This window comes from Dendrobates tinctorius, unplaced genomic scaffold (genome assembly GCF_039654945.1).
Source record: "Dendrobates tinctorius isolate UK_male_01 unplaced genomic scaffold, ASM3965494v1 ptg000038l, whole genome shotgun sequence".
Taxonomy (NCBI): domain Eukaryota; kingdom Metazoa; phylum Chordata; class Amphibia; order Anura; family Dendrobatidae; genus Dendrobates; species Dendrobates tinctorius.
Window position 1 is genome coordinate 17,694,656 of NW_027361706.1, and position 12,164 is coordinate 17,706,819.

Sequence of the window (12,164 nt, forward strand, 5' to 3'; positions counted from 1 at the left end):
CATAGACAGTTGAATAAAATGATACCTTGATATCTGTGATCTGATGTTTTATTCCCGAGAAATCCACATTTTTCATAATATGTAAATGAGCTGTTAAGATCCATGGGCCGGACATGGAGCTCCCTGAAAATCTGCCTCCAGAGCTTGTTATATAGGAAAGGAGGCATTACCAAGGTGAGACATGTAATGACTGACTGCTTTTCTGATCTACATGTCTCACACTGGTAATGCCCCTGTCATTTACAATAATCTCTGGAGGCAGATTCTCAGGGAGATCTATGTCTGGCCCGTAGATCTTAACAGCTCAGATTGTAGCTATCAGGGCAACCTTATTAGTCAGCTTTTTCCTTATAAATGGCTTAGGAGGTTTGAGCAAACTGACCAATTCCTTTTAAATCATGAGATCACTAGCCTAAGCCATCTCTTCATGATCGGTAAGGACTGTCCTCTATCGGTCACATGAATAAGGCTTGGGCTACTCCGTGACATGTCGCAATGCAAGATCACATCTAACGATTTCCTACAGTGTCGCCACAACTATCATCTACCACAACTGCAGGAGTGTGTCACAAATGTGTACTATCGCACAAGGCTCTCCAAAAATTTCAATGCAAGTCACATACAAATTGTCTTTTTTACAGCAAATTCACAGCGCTAAGATAGTAGCACGACAGCAAGTCACAAGTTGGACAAGTGTTTTTGGTCGCATGACATATCTGAGAATTGCTGCCATATTACCTTGTAACCGCAGCCTAAAAGGGCAGCTTTTATCGTACACCCAGGTGCTCCTCCGCGCCTCCACCTGGTGTGCAGGGAAGCGTAACATAGCCCTACTCTGTGGAGTATAGCTGTATTGCAGTGACACCAGTTAAAGATTTTTTTCCCCAAAATAAAGCACTTTTTTTTTAAGGGAGTCTGGACATAGATGAAAATCACGTAGGTGGGAAGGGGCACTGATCTGTTTGGCCGTGCCAAGTGCCTTTATTTGGGTTGAACAGTCATTCTGTGCTGACAATCTCCTTTCTAAAGCTTCCAAACCCTCATCCATATACCTAAACAAGCCATTTATGGGTTCACAAAGTGGCTGTTTACACTCTCATCTATACCTTCCATAAAGTCCAACACAATTCACAATCTTCTCCCCTCCCAGGACCACTCATTAGTGCAGAATTGCTTCATCCAGTGTCACTCAGGTGAGACTTGTCCTTTGCACTTCATGAAAGCTCAGCAGCAAATGCGCTGTTCTACTGTCCTGTGATACCATGAGACTGCTATAAGTGGAAGATTTCTGTGTCTGCTCATCCTGATCATGGACTAGAGAAACATGGCTAATGACAGCAGTCATAAGCCCCCCCCATTTACATTAGATCAATGTCTGACAAATAGCCCAATATTGACGGGTTCAGCTGACGGTCTAATATGTATAGTGGCGACGGCAACTGGTGGTTAAGAGAGATTTCAGTAAGGCTTCTCTGATTTCAGATTGCTCCAAGTCAGGGGTGGGCAACTGATTTTCCCAAGTGGCCACATGAGAGACCATAACTGTTGTGGAGGCCGAACCAATAGGCCAAAATTAATTCTACTCCGTATTAATATTAACATCAGTTACAAATATTTTATATTAATATTAATTGTGTCACTTAATATTGAGCAGAATTAAGTATGCTGACACCTCCCTATATACAGGTGCAGCTCACAAAATTAGAATGTCATCAAAAACTTAATTTATTTCAGTTCTTCAATACAAAACTGAAACTCCTATATTATATAGAGTCATTATACACATTTCTGTTAATGTTGATGATTATGGCTTACAGCCAGTGAAACCCAAACATCATTATCTCAGTAAAATAGAATACTTTATAACACCAGCTTGAAAAATGATTTTAAAATCTGAAATGTTGGCCTCCTGAAATGTATGTTCAGTAAATGCACTCAATACTTGGTCGGGGCTCCTTTTGCATCAGTTGCTGCATCAATGCGGCGTGGCATGGAGGCGATCAGCCTGTGGCGCTGCTGAGGTGTTATGGAAGCCCAGGTTGCTTTGATAGCAGCCTTCAGCTCGTCTGCATTGTTGGGTCTGGTGTGTCTCATATTCTTCTTGACAATACCCCATAGATTCTCTATGGGGTTAAGGTCAGGCAAGTTTGCTGCCAATAAAGCACAGTGATACTGTTGTTTTTAAACCAGGTATTGGTACTTTTGGCAGTGTGGACAGGTGCAAAGTCCTCCTGGAGAATGAAATTTCCATCTTCAAAAAGCTTGTCGGTAGATGGAATCATGAAGTGCTTGCACCAGTGGCCCTATTTCGTCACATCTCCTCCAATTCCCCAGCTGTCACCACTCACCTAACAAAAATATTCAACCTCTCTTCTGGTATCTTTCCCTCATTTAAGCATGCCATCATACATCCATTACTTAAAAAACCATCCCTCGACCAAAACTGCTGTTAACTATAGACCTGTCTCTAATCTTCCCTTCATTTCTAAACTCCTGGAACGCTTGGTCCACTCTCATCTTATTCGCTATTCCTCATCAATCGTTACACCGATGCCTCTACCTTGTGACAGTCATTGCACTGGTTACCCATCCACTCCAGGATTCAATATAAACTTATCACTCTCCCCCACAAAGCACTTCACGGTTCAGCACCACCCTACATCTCCTCCATCGTCTGTCGACGACCCTACCTGTGCCCTCGTGCCCTCCGTTCTGCTAATGACCTGAAGTTAATATCCTCAATAATCAGAACTTCCCACTCCCGTCTCCAAGACTTCTCAAGTGAGTCACCTATTTTTTCTGGAATGCACTACCCAGGACACTAGTTTTAAGCGTGCCCTAAAAACACATTTCTTCAGACTGGCCTACTGCCTCAACACATTATTCTAACTGTCCATGTTGCCCATTCAATATTTTTTTACCATAACCAAGTTCCTCGTATCATGTTCTCACACGCTTTATACATTTACTAGCCCTCTGTGTCTGTACTTTTACATATTCTGGCTGATAACTGGTTCATGCAGCATTACATCAACATCTGATTTATTTCATGATGGCTGGTTAGAAAATGAAAGCCAGTTACCATCCACCTTTCAGGTCTCCCCTATTTCCTCATAGATTGTAAGCTTGTGAGCAGGACCCATATTCCTCTTGGTATCTGTTGTTTTATGTGATTATTGTTATGCTGTAATGTCTATTGTCTGTACAAGTCCCCTCTAAAATGTAAAGTGCTGCGGAATATGTTTGCGCTATAGAAATAAGATTATTATTGAAGTGCTCTAATATTTCCTGGTAGACTGCTGCGCTGTCTTTGGTCTTGATAAAACACAGTGGACCTACACCAGCAGATGACATGGCTCCCCAAACCATCACTGATTGTGGAAACTTCACACTAGACCTCCAGCAGCTTGGATTGTGGCCTCTCCACTCTTCCTCCAGACTCTGGGACCTTGATTTCCAAATGAAATGCAAAATTTACTTTCATCTGAAAACATCACCTTGGACCATTGGGCAACAGTCCAGTTCTTTTTCTCCTTGGCCCAGGTAAGACACTTCTGGTGTTGTCTGTTGGTCATGAGTGGCTTGACACAAGGAATGCGACACTTGTAGCCCATGTCCTGGATACGTCTGTGTGTGGTGGCTCTTGAAGCAATGACTCCAGCTGCAGTCCACTCCTTGTCAATCTCCCCCAATTTTTGAATGGCCTTTTCTTAATCCTTTCAAGGCTGCGGTTATCCTGGTTGCTTGTGCACCTTTTTCTACCACACTTTTTCCTTCCACTCAACTTTCCATTAATTTGCTTGGATGCAGCACTCTGTGAACAGCCAGCTTCTTTAGCAATGACCTTTTGTGGCTTACCCTCCTTGTGGAGTGAGTCAATGACTGCCTTCTGGACATATGTCAAATCAGTAGTCTTCCCCATTGTGGAGCCTACTGAAACAGCCTAAGGGACCTTTGTAAACACTTAGGAAACCTTTACAGGCATTTTTGTTATTCTAAATTACTGAGATAATGACTTTTGGGTTTTCATTGGCTGTAAGCCATAATCATCAACATTAACAGAAATAAACACTTGAAATAGATCACTCTGTTTGTAATGACTCTCTATAATATTGGAATTTCACTTTTTGTATTGAAGAACTGAAAAAAATTAACTATTTGATATTCTAATTTTGTGAGAAGCACCTGTACCATTTGAGCCTACACAGAGCCCCTTCTGTATATTGTATGAACACAGAGCCCCGTTATAAATGTAAGATCCCCCACATAGCCTCCTCATGATCAGCAGGAGGCCCGCCTATCCTCCCCATGATCAGGAGACCCGCCAAGCCTCCCCATGATCAGCACGAGACCCCACATAGCCTCTCCATGTCCAGCACGAGACCTCACATAGCCTCTCTATGTCCAGCACGAGACCCCACATAGCCTTTCCATGTCCAGCCAAACATCCCATACACATAAAAAAAAAAAGCACACCACATACTCTCCTCGCTCCTGTTCTGCATCTGATTCCCACGCAGTGTACAGCTGATGCAATAAAATGATATCATTGCGTTAGCTGTCTCACACTGGTGGACGAAGGGTCCGGGGGCCCTTCCTCCACCAATGCATTTACCGCTGCCTGCATTCCGAGGATGCAGATAGCAGTGACAGTGGGTACCGGCAGACAGGCTTGGGAGGGCATGGTGCAGCCCGTGGGTTACTGTTTTCAGGCCCTCTGCTGTCTCGGTCTGCAGGCTGGACAGGAAAAGCTACGGCCGGATATGGCTTGCGGGACGCACTTTGCCCAGGTCTGTTCTAAGGTAATCCGCAGGGCCATGTGTCAAATGGTGGCTTCTTATAGAGAACACAAAATTGCTCACCCAAACGAGCGCTCCTGTGTTCGGGAGTAGAGATGAACGAACCTGAACGTTGTAGTTCAGGATTCAAACCGGAAGTCTGTTGCATTGTTTGACGTTCCGGGTGAGGTAGAGAGAATTTTCCAGCTCAAAAGTTTAGGTCCTCGAACGTCAGGTAAGCCTTTCTACAGAGCAATGGGACATCGCTACAAGATCCACTTACTCGTCTAGCATATCTGCCTCTTTGCAAGAGTCTTATTTCAAGATATTATCCAGGTGGTATTATACTCCATCAAGGCTTGCGTACATAAATAAGGAACATTCCCCGTTGTGCTGGAGGGGATGCACTCAAATTGGAAACTTGTATCATTTGTTTTGGGGATGTCCTAAAATTAAAAACCCTATGGGCCGAAGCCTCAAGGCATATAAAGTCATTTGAAAAAGACTATTACTCCACAGAGAGCTTTGCTTGCTCTCTCTGGACTTGGATGGAATAACCCCCAAAACAAAATACATAATTATACAGTCATGGCCAAAAGTTTTGAGAATGACACAAATATTAATTTTTACAAAGTCTACTGCTTCATTTTTTCTAATGGCAATTTGCATATACTCCAGAATGTTATAAAGAGTGATCAGCTTAACAGCAATTACTTGCAAAGTCAATATTTGCCTAGAAAATGAACTTTATCCCCCAAAACACATTTCAACATCATTGCAGCCCTGCCTTAAAAGGACCAGCTAACATCGTTTCAGTGATTGATCTCCAGCCCTGTCCTCATCAACACCCACACCTGTGTTAATGGAGCAATCTGTCATGATTAAGTAAGAATGACACCACTGGACACTTTAAAAGGAGGCTGGTGCTTGGCATCATTGTTTCTCTTCTGTTAACCATGGTTATCTCTAAAGAAACACATGCAGTCATCATTGCACTGCACAAAAATGGCCTAACAGGGAAGAGTATCGCAGCTAGAAAGATTGCACCTCAGTCAACAATCTATCGCATCATCAAGAACTTCAAGGAGAGAGGTTCCCTTGTTGCCAAAAAGGCTCCAGGGCACCCAAGAAAGACCAGCAAGCGCCAGGACTGTCTCTTAAAAGTGTTTCAGCTGCGGATCGGGCTACCAGCAGTGCAGAGCTTGCTCAGGAATGGCAGCAGGCAGGTGTGAGTGCATCTGCACGCACTGTGAGGCGGAGACTCTTGGAGCAAGGCCTGGTCTCAAGGAGGGCAGCAAAGAAGCCACTTCTCTCCAGAAAAAAACATCATGGACAGACTGATACTGATATACTGCAAGAGGTACAGGGAGTGGACTGCTGAGGACTGGGGTAAAGTCATTTTCTCTGATGAATCCCCTTTTCGATTGTTTGGGACATCTGGAAAACGGCTTATTCGGAGACCAGGTGAACGCTACCACCAGTCTTGTCTCATGCCAACTGTCAAGCATCCTGAAACCATTCATGTGTGGGGTGGCTTCTCAGCCAAGGGAATGGGCTCTCTCAGTCTTGCCTAAAAACACAGCCATGAATAAAGAATGGTACCAGAATGTCCTCCAAGAGCAACTTCTCCCAACCGTCCAAGAGCAGTTTGGCGATCAACAATGCCTTTTTCAACATGATGGAGCACCTTGCCATAAAGCAAAGGTGATAACTAAATGGCTCAGGGAACAAAACATAGAGATTTTGGGACCATGGCCTGGAAACTCCCCAGATCTTAATCCCATTGAGAACTTGTGGTCAATCATCAAGAAACGGGTGGACAAACAAAAACCTTCAAATTCAGACAAAATTAAAGCATTGATTTTGCAAGAATGGACTGCTATCAGTCAGGATTTGATCCAGAAGTTGATTGAGAGCATGCCAGGGAGAATTGCTGAGGTCCTGAAGAAGAAGGGTCAACACTGCAAATATTGACTTGCTGCATTAACTCATTCTGTCAATATAACCTTTTGTTACTCATAATATGATTGCAATTATATTTCTGTATGTGATAAAAACATCTGACAAACACACATAAAAACCAGAGGGCAGCAGATCATGTAAAAATATAATATTTGTGTCATTCTCAAAACTTTTGGCCATGACTGTACACATTTTTTTGGTAATAAAGAATGAAATAGCGCATTGGTGGAAGAAACAGGACTCTCCCAGATTTGTCGATGTTCTCGAAAAAATACACCAACATAGCTAATCTCCACTCAATATTGCTATCAGTAACAACGGTATCGAGAGATACCTCAAGAAATGGAAAGTGTAGAACGACCAATTCCAGACCGGCTGATCCTGTACGAATAAGACGATAAGCGGACTGGTTCTTTAGATGTGATTTGTTTTTCTCCAGAATATAATTTCACATCACGCGTATCATTTCTGTTGATCATACAATAACTTGGACTAACCGTTATTTTGACCAAATAGGTTTATCTGAAAATGTATCTTGGTTTTCTAGTTTTTAGCCCCCTCTTTTTCCATTCCCCCCCCCCCCTCTTTCCCTCAACTTTTCCAACTAATATAATGAAAAATCCAATAAAAACTATTTAAAAACAAAAGTTTAGGTCCTCATCTTTTTCAATGTGGTTCGGGTTCAAGTTTGGGTGCAGTTCTGGTACCCGAACCGAACGTTGGAATAAAGTTTGGGTCAGGTACCTGAACCTGATCTTTCACGGGGTCCACTCATCCCAATTTGGAAGTCTGCTGACTTGATCGGCCGAAGCATTGCTCGGCCCACAGCAATCTAATGCGTATGGCCTTACAGTGGTGGTTGGATAAAATACACTTGTGTAGTGTTTCTTTACAAAAGATTCATACATATTTTACAGCAATCCATAGAACCTGATTCTATTATTAGCCAGCATAGAGGATCAGCAGGAGTCCGATAGTCGGAACCCGTATCATGAATTGAGAGCATATCGAAATACAATTATTCTTCACCAATTTAGATTGCTATTTCCTATGTTAAAATCATTGATTGACATTTTTCTGTGTTTAGAAGTGGGAAATACTTCAAAATGACCCAGAATTATGATGAGGATTGTCCATCTACATTTTACTGGCAGAAGAAATCTGGACAACATGATGGTGCCATTGTGAATTCTGTCCGTTCCTTCGTGGGATGAAGAAGCCAGTTCATAACCTATGCTGGGAAGTCAGCAAATGAAACTTGTATCTTAATAAATTAGGAAAGGTCACGTGTGGGCATGGCTAGCCTCCAGTTTCCGGAAGCTGACCTTTTCTAGTAGCTCTCCTATTTAGATTTTTTTTATAAACACCCACACAGCTACCGTGACTATTTGGAGCACAGTGATCGGCTTTGTAGAGCGTAGAAGTTGAGTTATGAACAAATGCCATTTTTCACAATAAAATTGTATTCGTTCTTGTGAACGCATTTCCAGCAATTCCAAATTCTAAGTGTGGATGCTGGGATTACGTGTTCTACATTACAAAGACCCACTTAGTATTAAGAGTATAAGGCTTTCCAATAATAAGGGTCAAATTCAGTCAAGGCATTTTCACCATTTTTCTGGTCTATTTGCCTGTTTTCACGATCGCTAATTTGCGTCTATTTTAGGCGTTCTCCTAATTTTAATTTTTTTATGTCAATTGTGGGCGAAGCCTGGGTTTTTCAGTTGTTTTCGACTGATTCATCACTTGCGACTTTTTTTTTTTTGGGGGGGGGGGGGTAATGCATCAAGTTTAGGCAAAGACTCAATATTTACATTATTGACCCCTATTTTTCAAGGCTTTTGCAATTCACCCCTGGCAGCTGAATGTCCTGAATAATGACAATCCATTCTTGTCTATTCAGCTCTTGGAGTTTATCACAATTTCTGTCTTTTGTTTGTTCTCACGCCTTTTTGAGGATTGACAACAGATTCTCAATCGAATTATGATCTGTGGATTTTTCTGGCCATAGTCCCAAAATGACAATGCTTTGTTCAAGCCACTTATCACTTTTACCTTATAACGTGGTCATCATACAGGAGAAAGGTGAGTGCTAACAGTAAAGCCTCCAGAGACTATTCATGTGTGGGGGGCTTTTCATCCATGGAGGGGGCTCACTCACAATTTTGCCTAAGATCACTGCCAGAGAATGTTTAGATCCCATTCTTCATTCATAAAGAGCATTTTCTCCCAATGATCCAGGAGCAAGCAAGTGATGAACAATACTTTTTCCACCATGATGAAGACCATGTCACATTTAATATAATAGCTGAGTACAAAACATTATAATTTTGGGTCTATGGACAGGCAACGCTACACATTTCAATTCCATTGAGAAACTGTCCTCCAGCTTTTTGAGAACTGAAAAACAAAAATTGTGATAAAACTCCAAGCACTGATTAAATGAGAATGGGCTCTCCTCAGTTAGGCTTTGACCCAGAAGCGGATATCCAGCCGCCAGGTCAAAGGGCAGAAAATAAGGGTCAAGTATCAATATTGTTTTTTTAATCTTTCTTTTCAAAAATGTGATGTATTTTTCAAGAAAAGTTCAAAATTTTATGAAATTCTGATATTTGGACTTCAGTAACAGGAGAATCATCTGAGTAAAAAATATGAAAACACTGAAGCAACAAACTTTGTGAAAGCCAAAATTTGTTTGTCTCAAAACTTTTGGCTAGTTCAGTAAACTTTTTTTTTTTTTTTTTATCCATTGACTCTTCGTGATGGATCAGTTAAAAACGGATGGAACGTTGAAGCACAAAAGGTATGTCTTCTGTGTTTCATCCATTTTATACGGAAGCTCATAAAAGACACTTTCTGAGTCACACGGATTGGACTCTGATGCATGGTTTTCGGGAGTGTTTTTAAAGCTTTTTTTTCAAAAACTAAACATGGCAAAGAAAAAATCTATTTGTAAACCATCAAGGTAAAATTATGAGTCTAAGGTGCCGCTCACACGTTCAGTATTTGGTCAGTATTAGCGATGAGCGAGCATCACGGGGGCTTGAGTAATATGTCAGAGTCCCCGCGGCTGCATGATTTGCAGCCATTAGACACCAATGGGGACTCGAACCTATGACCTTTTCCTCTAGCCACCCCCTTTCAGACCAATTCCTCGTCTATCGCCTATTCAGACTGACATCGTCCTAAGTTGGAGCTCATTCCCAGTGGTAGTTTGTCCAGTAAAGCCATAGATGACAACTTGTACCTTGCGTTTGTATAGGGCATTTCTGACATGTCATTCTGCTTGGCCACCACCAGGTAAAGGGTCCAATTTTTTTTTTTTTTGGTGCAAGATTTGAAGTGTTTTGTGTGATATTAGTCAGATTGTACCAGAAATGTCAGAAACCATTAATAAATGGAGGCCGCTGAATAGACCATTGTTATGGCTCCATGGCTTAAGAGGCTCATTGGGATTTTTATCATGTTCAGATGCCGCGTGAAAGGAGGTTTTGTTGGGAATGTTATAAATAAACTGCCCGAACGAAATGCTGAATTGGTGAAGCGCTTATAAATAGACCTGCGATTGTTTCCTCTGAATCGGCCTTTGAGAATCGTTCTAAAGACTCGTTTTTATGTCATTTCTGCTAGCGCTGTGTTATACAGACTGATGTGTCCCCCCGGAGTTCAAAAGTGTGGGAAACCATTAACCCTAAGGGTGACCGTTATTGCGTTACTGGACCCATCACCAAGTAACGAAACCATGAGCCATTGAATAATGTAAAGTGTCACTACAGGTATTCTGGTGACTCCTTGTTGCCCTATTCTGAGCCACAAATGAAGCCTGCGCCAGCCGTGGCTAGGTAACCAAGTGCCGAAGCCTGCGCCAGCCGTGGCTAGGTAACCAAGTGCCGAAGCCTGCGCCAGCCGTGGCTAGGTAACCAAGTGCCGAAGCCTGCGCCAGCCGTGGCTAGGTAACCAAGTGCCGAAGCCTGCGCCAGCAGTGGCTAGGTAACCAAGTGCCGAAGCCTGCGCCAGCCGTGGCTAGGTAACCAAGTGCCGAAGCCTGCGCCAGCCGTGGCTAGGTAACCAAGTGCCGAAGCCTGCGCCAGCCGTGGCTAGGTAACCAAGTGCCGAAGCCTGCGCCAGCCGTGGCTAGGTAACCAAGTGCCGAAGCCTGCGCCAGCCGTGGCTACCTAACCAAGTGCCATTCGTGACAAGCGGCGAGACAGTTGCGTCATCTGGACAAAAGAAGCAGAGATTATGCAAACCTTGCCTGAAGGAGCCCGGCGTGGGACATTTCAGCTCCATCTCCCTGGAATGGCCCAGTTTTGGCAATTTTAGATATTGGTGGGTATGAAATGAGCTAAAGCCTGTACTACAACAGGAATTAAAAAAAAAAAATATATAATCACATCTTTTTCAATTTACTATCCTTAAAATATATCTCTGGTAGAGAAGAAAAGAAATCATGCAATCAAATCTGATTGTGTTTTTGTTTAATATATGCAGAAATTCTGTAACTTTAATTGCATGGAAAAAAAACCTTTTCTTAGAATTTACAAAGATGATTATACGAGGCAAAAAACACACCCAAAAAAGCGAAGTTCAACAGGATCTTTAAAGGAAATATGGACCTAGGTTTTTGTGCTACCCCATTAGAGAGCAGCATAGTCTAGGGGCAAAGACCCTGCATCCACTTACTGGGCTGCTTGGTCGTTTTGATAAAAATCGGTGTTTTATCTGCTACAGATCTAGCCGTTCTCTGACTGCTGAGCTCTGTATAACCCCGCCCACACCACTGATTGGCAGCTTTGTGTGTGCAATCTGGTGAGGGCGGGGTTATACAGAGCTCATGAATATGGAGGACTACATGGCAGAAGGTTTACTAGTTCTCTAGTTACAATCACTGATCAGCAGGAGATTATATCAAAACTACAGAAGTAGCTGAACTCTCAAACCCCGCCCACACCACTGAGTACATGAGCAGAAAGCTGCCAATCAGTGGTGGGGGTGTGACTACACAGGTCAGATATGCTCGACTACATGGCAGCAGGTTTACCAGTCCTCTAGTGATAGGGCTAGGCCCCTAAAATTTTCTCACCTGCCCAAATTGATTCCGTAGCCCTGCCTGCATAGGTTACTGAGGCGTGCGCTCGTCCCTCTGTCTGCAGGGGCCGCTCACTGCACACAGGTTCATTCAGTAGTGGGCGGCCGCTGCAGACAGGAGAGGAAGCAGTGAGCGCGCACACCGACACTGCAGAGCACTACTGTGTGATTCTAGGAGCGGTCGCAGACTCTATTCAGACAGCGTACGGTCAAACATAAGGATTGTGATTGAGGGGGTGGAACGGTGCACCAAGTCCTTGGCCACACCATGCGGGCATAGGAGCACCTCCTACATATGTAATAACAATTTTTAATAATAACAATATTAATAAAATC